The following is a 10,826-nucleotide window of genomic DNA, read 5'->3' as shown; positions in this document are numbered from 1 at the left end:
TACAAGCAGCATTTGTTTCTTGAAGCACCTCAGCAACCCTTTGTTGGTTACTGTGGTCTGAATTTTATTTAGAAAATAATCGTTTCCAGATGTTGCAAATACAGAAGCTTAGCAGTATATGGGCAGTTGTTAGTTCTTCTAGTGTTTGTCACGGCATTATCAGTAAGTGATTAAGAATTAACTGCTTTTCAGCCACTCAAATGATAGTGTGGATTCCTCCAAATGAAAGTCCCTCTCACCAATTTCTTCATGTTTCCTTCATCTGCTCAGCACTGCTTGCTGGCTTTGGTGATGGAAAAATGGTGTGCCAAGAATAGCAGCTGAGGCAACTCATAAGAGAAAATAGTGCACTTTCCAGAAAAACAGAGAGAAAAACAAATAAATTCCATCCTCTTTAAGTAAGTTTTTCCCCCGTTGTAAACGAAGATGATTATTTAAGAAAAACTATAAATATAGAGAAAAAAAGAGGAAGGAAGCATGAGTCATCATTCTACCAGCCAAGACAATAACTGCTCATGTTGTTGTTAAGTGTTGTTGTATCAGTTCTGACTCACAGCGACCCTTTACTTCCAAGGAGTGGCTGGTGGGCTTGAACCACTAATTTTTTTGGTCACCTTTGCCATGTTTCTTTTATTTGTATGGTCTTGTGCTGTTATTATGGGCATACCACAGAATCAGATCTGTCTAGGGTTTTGTTTTCCTTAATGTTATAACTGGTATTTTCCAAATACTGCCTATCTGCACACACACATGGTCTCCATGTTTAGCGTGGGTGATCTATTCTACCTGAGGATGGGAGTGCTGACTGTCCCTTACTAGATGAGGCTATTAAATACTAGAGCTACATGGAGTTGTGTTTTCTTGCAGATGATGTTAGCTATTGCTTTTCTGTTCTAGTCAGATCCCCTCCTGAAATCATAAAATGCCTCCTACCAAAGTTTCTGCTGGTTGCCATCCATCTAAGTTTTGGTTAATACTAAGAGGCAGTAATGATACATAGCATAGCGCTTAACTACACCACCACCACCCACTCTTAATTGCCTGTTAATCTTTCTTAAATGAATGCCTTGAAACTATCTTGAGCATTTCACTTCCTGTGTCATTTGCTTCTTAGGTATTAAGTGTTCATCTACATCTTTCCAGGCTTAGCAGTGTCACGTAATCATGTTCCATCAGTCGCTATGGATAAGGTTGTTTATCAAACACCAAAATAAATGTCAGAAAGAAAGGTCATTCAGACTCAATCCAATGTTTTCAGTAATCACTCAAGTTAGGGTAATGGTGCTCATTGGACAGATTCTCATCTGGTTAGGTAAGCATTCCAACCAATTCTCTCAAATAGATTGTGACTCATGCAGGCCTCATTTTTGTCAGAGGGAACCCTATACAGGAAAGCTATGAGTTGGAACAGACTGGACAGTACTAAATAACAACAACAGGCAGTGTTGTGAGGATTAAAGGAGATAAGAGATGTTTGGTCCCTATTGTTCATCTTTCCAGTTAGCCTGCACATAACAAAGGGATTTAGCTCTTCATGAGCCTGACCCCTCACACTTCTGGATCAGACAAAAACGTCATCACGTGCTCTGTGGCCTGACTGTGGATACCTCTGGGCAAGGCTGGCATGGAGCTGAGAACTTGTGCCAAGGACAAGTGAAGAGCGTAGAGGGACAATTTGGTGGCATATTCCATCTCATTAGTACCTTCCTTAGCATCTCATCAGTGCCGTTGGTGGCTTCACACTTGTGAAAACCACACCATCATAATATCTCTTGTTCACTTGAAATCTAGTCCCAGCCCTATGTCTTCCATGCAAGAGACCATATTTATGCATACAGAAAAAGCCCAGGCAACTGCAGCCAGGAAGTATGTTAGTGTAGTATAAGGAATAAATAGAGCATGAGCCAATTTCAGGTAATATATGCTGCATACAAATCATTTTGTTCTCTTTCCATGATCCAATTTGTAAGAGAAAGAGGCATTTTATACCTAATTTATATATATGGTGGGTGTCATTGTTTATTAAGAGTCTCAACTCACAGAGGCATAAACATATCTACCCCTAAAAATATAGTTTTAAACTGTACTTTTAAAATTCTTTCTTCCCAATGGGCAGTAGAGATGCTCAAGAGCATATCAGCCCAGATTCCATAGCATTTCAGTCATCTGAAGTTTTTGAGGGTGCTGGATAGTGCAAAAGGCTTAGTGCTCGACTACTAGCCCAAAGGTTGGCAGTTCAAACCTCAGTTCAAACTCTGAAAGTTCACAGCTTAGGAAACCCTATGGTGTACAACCACAGTGTAGATGAGATCATTCAGATACTGGTTTTAATAGTTCTTAGCATATAAGTCCTAAGGAGTTCTGGTAGCATAGTGGTTACAAATCAGGCTGCGAACCGCAAGGTCAGCAGTTGGAAACTACAAGCTGTTCTGTGGCAGAAGCATGAGGCTTTCTGTTCTGGTAAAAATTTACAGCCTCGGAAACCCTGTACAGGTTCGCTATGAGTCAGAACCAACTCCATGGCATATAACAACAACAACAACAACAACATATGCAGATGTAGGAGTACTTACCAAATCTTGACATTAACAACAGCTAATAGAAATATCTAATATGGAGAATGAGTGACAGTAATAGTCGAAACAGCTTTGGCAAGGAAAATAGCGAGCAAAAATGGACAAACACTTAGAAATGAAATGTAACCAAATTAAAGGAGGAGTCCTGGTGTGGTGCTGTAGGCTAAGAACTGACTACTAACCAGAGGTTGGTGGTTCAAGGACACTAGCTGCTTCTTGGAAACACTATACAGGTCTACGATGAGACAGACACTATAAAAACAACAGATTAAAGTAAAAGCTAAATTGTACAACAGCGCTAGTAAGATGTGCTCACCATGCACACATCAATCATGGAAAATCAAAAGGGCAATGCTTTTCTTAAGGACAAAGTTGAGAAGGGCTGGGAAGGTTGGTGGAATGGAAACAGGAACCTCAGGGAGGAAGCGGGACAACTGTTGTTACATGGAGGGGACTGTAGTCATTGAGAAGAAACAGAGCATATGAGTCGTTGAATGTAAAGCTGATGATATTGTCTGTAAAACTTCACAAAATTCACAATAAGAAAAGTAAATAAAATGATGTAAAGTAAAAACTTGAACTTAGGCAGAAAGCATACTTAAAATTTAACACATAAGAAGTAGTTTGTTGGAAATAAATTTATGTCTTTTATGTGCTAGGTACTTGCCTTAGGGAGTCCTGGTGTGGCATTGTGGGTAAATGTACTGGACAGCAAAGTCATTGTGAACTGCATGGTCAGAAGCCACTCCTCAGAAACCCTATGGAGGGCTGCTATGTGTCAGAATTGACTCGACAACACTTCACAACAACAACAAAGTAGCATTAATTGTACTTATGAGAAACAGGGAACACTGAATCGTTTAAAATTAGGAAAGGTGTGCTTTGCATTCTTTCACCATACTTATTCAATCTGCACGCTGAGCAAATAATACCAAAAATGGGTTCTATGAAGAAAAACATGGCATCAGGATTGGAGGAAGACTCAGTAACAACCTGTGATATGCAGATGACAAAAACTTGCTTGCTGAAAGCAAAGAGGACTTAAAACACTTAGTAATGAAGATAAAAGACCACAGGTTTTGGTGTGGGTTGCACCTCAAAGTAAAGAAAACAACAATCCTAATCACTGGACCAATAAAGAGCATCCATATCAATGGAGAAAAGATTGAAGTTGTCAAAGACTTCATTTTGCTTGGATCAACCATCAACACTCATGGAAAAGACCTCTTTAAAGTGTTGAAGAGCAAACATGCCAGTTTGAGGACTAAGGTGCGCCTGACCCAAGCCATGGTATTTTCAATAACCACATAGGCATGTGGAAGTTGGACAGTGAATAAAGATGACCATGGAAGAATTGGTACATTTGTGCTATGGTATTGGAGGAGAATATTAAAAGTATTATGGGCTAGCTACCAAAGGAACAAACAAATCTGTGGTTGAAGTACAGCTAGAATGCTTCTTGGAAAACAGGAGGGCCAAACTTTGTCTTTCACACTTTGGGCATATTGTCAGAGGGACCAGGCACTGGAGAAGGATGTCATGGTTGGTAAAGTGGAGAGTTGGAGAAAAAGAGGAAGACCCCCAATGAGATGGATTGGCACAGTGGCAGCAGCAGTGGGCTCAAGTGTAGCAATGATAGTGAGGTTGGCGCAGGACAGGGCAGTGTCTTTGTGTGTGTGTGTGTGCATAGCATCACTAAGAATTGGTACCAACTCGATGGCACCTAACAACAGCAACAGGTAGTGCTTCCCATAGACTTCACAGATCAAACCACATCTGAAGACTTTGTACATGCCTGTCACTACATTTCACTACAATGAAATCAGGACGAGATAATTGCACCAGGATGGAAGACAGTTCTAGAAATTACACAGTGTGTGGAAAAGTCCAAGAGTGGCAACATACAAAATGGAGGAAAAAAGCAGAGGGTAGATAGAAATGCTTACTTTCAGGATGGGAAGGGTAGCACTAGTGCCAAGAAGAGGACTTTCTGGGTAGTCTCAGAGCACAGTGGCTCTGTAGGATAAGCACTGGACTGCAAACCACAAGGTCAGCAATTTGAGTCTACCAGTGGGTCCACGGAAGAAAGATGAGTCTTTCTGTTTCCACAAAAGATTACAGGGTTGCTGTGTGTTGGAATTAACTTGATGGCATTTAACAACAACATAACAAAAGATTTTACCAGGTGGATGAAAAGCCTCTCAGAACAAATTGGAAAATATTGCTTTAGAAAGAAGTCATCTACCCATCTTTGGAAATGATGAATCTCAGCTGGAAAAATATTGGTAATGTCTTCAGTACAGTGAACTTCCCTTTCCTCAATAAAGCAGCCATGCTTAGATACATGCTCTTGTCTAGGCATCAACACACTGACAATATGCTGATGAAACTGAACATTGAAATCAAAATGCAGCAACGGACTCCGAATGTGCTCCATTCTCCAGTCATTCATGGAGTTCTTGATTGGAAGAGTTTGCCCCAGGCAAACAAATATTCACATTACGGAATTTGATGTTGGTCTTTAAATTTGTGAAGTAATGAGTCAATTCCTTTTTCAATATTGAAATAATTTTAGAAATGGAAAACAGACAATGGAACTCTCATAAGCAAAATAATATTCTTTTTATGGTGGTAAGTGTATTTTATGTTCATGGTGGAAAATACAAAAAAAGGATATGGTCATTTGTGCGTTGCTGTGATGCTGGAAACAATACCATCAGTATTTCAGATCTCTTCAAGGTCACATATGGGGGAAAAGTTTCAGTGGCGCTTGAAGATTAAAATTAACAGGGAAGAAGTACCTGACAGTCTACTTTTGAAAATAATTGGATGTTGAAAATCTTACGAGTAGCAGCTGAACAGTGCTAGAAGAAGAACTCCTCAGGTTACACAACACTCCAAAGGCGACAGAGAAAGAGCCCTCTCTTCAAAATCGAGTTGGACTTAGCAATATAAATGGAACAAGCTTTCAGGACCTTCATTTGCTGATTTGACTCAAAATGAGAAGAAACCACTGCAAATATCTATTAATAACCAGAATGTGAAATGGATAAAGTTTGATTATAGCAAAATTAAAAGCTTTTAAAAAATAAATAGAATACATAAAAATTTATATTCTAGGCATTGTTGTTGCTGTTGTTGTTAGGTACCATCGAGTCAGTACCAACTCAGAGCAACCCTGTGCACAAGAGAACCAAACACCGCCTGGTCCTGGGCCAATCACACAATTGTTGGTACCCCTGAGTCCATCACTGCCCCCACTGTGCCAATCCATCTCATTAGTGTGCTTCCTCTTTTTCTCTAACCCTCCACTTTACCAAACATGCTATTCTTCTCCAGTGACTGGTCCCTCCTAACAATATGTCTGAAGTATGAGAGATGAAATTTGGCCATCCTGACTTCTGAGGAGAACTCTGGCTGTACTTTTTCCAACACAGATTTGTTTGTACTTCTGGCAGCCCAAGGTATTGTTAATATTCTCCTCCAACAACATAACTCAAATGCATCAATTCTTCTGTGGTTTTCCATATTTACTTTCTAACTTTTACATGCATACGTGGTTATTGAAAATACCATGGCTTGGGTCAGGCGCACCTTAGTCCTCAAGCTGACATCTTTGCTCTTCAACCCTTTAAAGAGGTCTTGTCCATGAGTGTTGATGGTTGCTCTGAACAAAATGAAGTCTTTGATAACTTCAATCTTTTCTCCATTGATACGGATGTTGTTTATTGGTTCAGTGGTGAGAATTTTTGTTTTCTTTACTTTGAGATGCAACGCATACCGAATGGGTGGTCTTTGATCTTAACAGTAAGTATTTTAAGTCCTCTTTACTTTCAGCAAGCAAGGTTGTGTCATCTGCATATTGCAGGTTGTTAATGAATCTCTCTCTAATTCTAGGCATTAGTGAGCTTAAATGGACTAATTGACTATTTTTATTTTTATTTTTTTACTATACCTGGAATGATCAGCTAAAGAAGAATGGCATGACATTCATCATAAAAAAAGAACATTTCAAGACCTATTCTGAAGTACAGTGGTGTAAGAGATAGCATGATACTCATCACCTACACGGAAGACATGGGAGTGTAGTGGCTCTGTATGCTAAGTTGTTGTTGTTGTTGTTAAGTGCCGTTGAGTGGATTCCGACCCATAGCAACCCTATGCTAAGTACTGGACTGCAAACCACAAAGTCTGCAGTTTGAGGCTGTCAGCTGCTCTGTGGGGGAAAGCTGAGGTTTTCAGCTTCTGCAAAGATTTTTTCTAAAAAACCTTGGAAACTTTATACAGGGTAGCTATGATTCAGAACCCACTCGATGGCTCTTAACAACAACAACAAGGAAGAGCATTTGTTATGACCATTATTCAAATTTACACATCAAATACTACAGTCAACGATAAAGAAATTCCAAATTCCTACCAACTTCAGCAGTTGATCAAACATGGGAACAAGATACTTGGAATGTGAAAGTTGGAAATAACTAAGAAGGATCAGTGGTTTGAAAATATAGTCTACATGACAGAAATAGCAATGGAAATTGCGTGATAGAATTTTTCAAGTTCAGTGACTTATTCTTTGTGAATACCGTTTTCAGCAGCATGAGTGATGTCTACACACAGGGATCTGTATATACCTGAATATACAGGATTCAAATTAACTACATCTTCACTATGAATTGGAATGGATTTAATGACAGCGTTTGGTTTTGGTTTTGACTAGGTGGAAAGAGATGAAGAAGTTTGCCATTATCAGTTAGAACAAGGCCACGGACTGACTGTGAAACAGACAGTTCCCGTTGTTGTTCATGTACAAGTTGAAGTTGAAGAAAATTAGAACAAGTTCACAAGTGCCAAAACACAATCTTGAATATATACCACCTGAATTTAAATACCATCTCAAGAATAGATTTGAAGCACTTTACCAACAACCAAAGACCAAATGAGTTGTAGGATGACTTCAAATACATCATACAAGTAAAAAGGAAAAATCTTTAAAAAGATGTTGTTGTTGTTGTTGTTAGGTGCCATTGAGTCAGTACCAACTCATAGTCACCTTATGCACAGCAGAACAAAACACTGCCCGATCCTGGGCCAACCTCACTATTGTTGCCACGCTTGAGTCCATCGATGCTGCCACTTGTCCAGTCTCTCTCTTTTTCTCTGACCCTCCACCTTACCAAACATGATATCCTTCTCCAGTGACTGGTCACTTCTGACAATATATCCGAAGTATGAGATACGAAGTTTGGCCATCTTGGCCGCCAAGGAGCACTGCGGCTGCACTTCTTCCAAAACAGATCTATTGCTTCTTTTAGCAGCCCATGTCACTTTCAATATTCTCCTTCAACACCGTAACTCAAAAGCATCAATTCTTCTACAGTCTCCCTTATTCACTGTCCAGTGACATCTTTGCTTTTTAATATTTTAAAGAGATCTTTTGCTGCCAATTTACTCAATATATTCCATAATTTGGTATCTTGACTGCTGCTTCTATGCACTCCGATTGTGGATCTGAGTAAAATGAAATCCATATGACGTTTGATTTTTTGATTGCTGCTCCCATGAGTGTTGGTAATTGATCCAAGAACAATGGCATCCTTGAAAACTTCAATTTTTTCTCCTTTGATAAGATTGTTTTTTGTTGGTTCAGTGGTAAGGAATGACATAAAATTCATCATAAAAAAAGAACATTTCAAGGTCTGTCTTGAAATATTATGTAGAATTTGTTGACTGTAAAGTTGATGATCTTGTCTGTTAACCTTCACTCAATTCACAATAAAAAGTTAAAAAAAAAAAACAAAAACAAAAAGCTGGAATATTTTCTCCATATTGTTGTTGTTGTTAAGTGCCACCAGGTCGGTTGCGACTCATAGCTACCCTGTATTGGGTTTCCAAGGAACAGGTGGTGGGTTAGAACCACTGACCTTGTGGTTCTCAGTCCACTGTTGATCCCAGAGTGCCAAAAGTGTATCAACTCACATTATTAGTATAATTTTATAATTTTCTCTCATTAGCAAATGATCCTTTATTGAGTATTTTCTTTTGTAGTTCTTAACTAGTTGGGCATTCCACAGCACCATTGTTGATGTCATCTATGATGTCACGAGTGTGGTGGCCATCAGCATTGCAGCCCACAGACTGGGAAGTTCCCAGGATCTCTTTAATAGTCCCAGAGAATTCTTTGGCTAAAGATCTGAGGGACAATGCTGATAATCTCATCTAAAGTGATGCTCCCACTCTGTTTAATATTTTTCTTCTTCTTTATGTCTCAGGGTGGTTCCTTGAGGGCTTTGATTATCAGGGCAGAGGTAGAAGGCACCACCTCAATGTGGGCGTGTCCGTTCTCAATGGTCATTTTCCCCATAATCCTTCACCTCTTATAGTTGCCTTGGCAATGTCATCATCAATCGTTTTAGAAGACAAACCAAGGGAGCCGGTCTTGAAGGCCAGAGCAGACATAGCCTTGACTCCTTCCCCCCTCTCCCCCAGTGCACCTCATGTATATGACTTTGATGTTGTTAGGGTCAAACTTGGGCCACATGGCAGAAACAACTGGTGTCAGATGAACCCAGATGCAGGATTAGTGGATTCACCTGGGCCTCCTCTGAGCCAAAAGCCAGAAAAAAGATGCTTTTACAAGATTTGTAGTTTTATGAACTTCTTTGGAATAGTATTTATACAAAATTGGTAAACTTGATCATTAGAGGCTGGGTGAGTGGTATGTTCAGCAGATCAGCAGACTGTGCTCTCCCTTTTTGTGTGCACTTAAAATTTTACTAAATAAAATTTTTTTGTTACATTTAGTTATCATTACAGGAAGTTTCAGCCTGTAATTTGATCCCATTCAATGTCCAGACAATTATCACTGAGCACTAGCCTAAACACTGAAATATCATCTCAGCCACTTCCTTCTCTCAGGCTGTCCATAAATCCTCTCGGGACGTCTTGACATCCTCCCTCCAGTGCTTCATGCCAAGATCCTTTTCCTGCATTGGCTGCAGGCAAACCCTAAATGCCCTTGAAAGGTCCACATGATTCTTTGTAGGGATTCTAGTGTCTTTTCTGCTCTCCATCTTAGCCAAGCCCCTCCACGTATACCAGCATCCAACCAAGCCCCTCCACGTATACCAGCATCCAGCCAAGCCTCTCCATGTACATCAACATCCAACCTAAGTGTACTTACTGTCCTCCCCTGATCTCACCCAACTTTGACTTTTCTGTTCATCAGCCCTCATCTCTGTCTGCCAAGAACACAACTACTGTCTTTGTTCCCCTTGAAAACTTGGGCATACTGGTGTGATGATTGTCTCTATGGCTGCTCTTACAGGGAGCTGAAAGTCGTGTTAATTTGTGTAACTTCAGTGCCCATCAAAGGGTCATTAAATGGTTGATAAGAAAATAGCAATAACAAAAAAAGCAAAATCTGCCTCCCAAACTCATATGAAAGAATGTCTTTGATTATCCGAAATTTGAATTTAATTGTGGCAATTTTTCTGTCTCTCATTTCTTAAGTATTATTACCCCTCAAGGTTCTGTCCTAACAAGATGCAGATTTACCGTGAAACTAATGGATTTAAGTAAGCCTCAAGTAAGCCTGGGAAGAGCATTAGCCAGGTGTTCCCATGGTCACATGACAATATTCACAAAAGTACATCATTCCTTCCTATCTGTCAGATGGAATGGAGTGAACTTGGGCATGTTTGGGATCTAGCCAGGGGACAGATAAGTTGAGAACGTAGTTCGTTTGATTCTAGTTGGATGTTTTCATATGATTTGCAGTCATTTGTGACAGTATAGGGTTACTGCCAGCTGTCTTGGTGCAGGCTGGTTTAGCTGCCTCTCCTGACATCACTGCACAAAGGTGGTGGGCCAGAAGTCCTGCCGTGATGTGAACGCATGTGCTAGCAGGTACGTACTGGAGAAGTATGATTTATAACTTCCCAAACTGAAAGCTAGTCTGTGTAAAACTATCTTGCCATCACTTGTGAATAAAGATTCAATTATGCTTTTACAATATGGATATTCTGTCTTCTTAGAAATATACTTAACATACAGTATATTAAGGAGTCCTGGTGTGGCGCTGCAGGATAATGCACCAGATTGCAAGGTCAGCTTGAACCACAAGGTCAGCAGTTCAAACCCACCAGTACCTCCTCAGAAAGCCTATACAGGGGTCGTTATGGGCCAGAATGAATTCAATGGAATTTAACAACAACACAGTATATTAAAAAATATATATATTCAGAACCCAAG

General features: G+C 39.9%; 1 pseudogene; it reads right to left on the bottom strand.

Annotated features, from left to right (window-relative positions):
* Positions 1-8,624: 8,624 nt before the first annotated feature.
* Positions 8,625-9,177, bottom strand: LOC102817284 (annotated as a pseudogene).
* Between the last annotated feature and the right edge of the window lie 1,649 nt (positions 9,178-10,826).

Source organism: Chrysochloris asiatica, unplaced genomic scaffold (assembly GCF_000296735.1).
Source record: "Chrysochloris asiatica unplaced genomic scaffold, ChrAsi1.0 scaffold00101, whole genome shotgun sequence".
In the NCBI taxonomy this organism is placed as follows: Eukaryota; Metazoa; Chordata; class Mammalia; order Afrosoricida; family Chrysochloridae; genus Chrysochloris; species Chrysochloris asiatica.
This window is presented reverse-complemented; position numbering and strand designations above follow the sequence as displayed.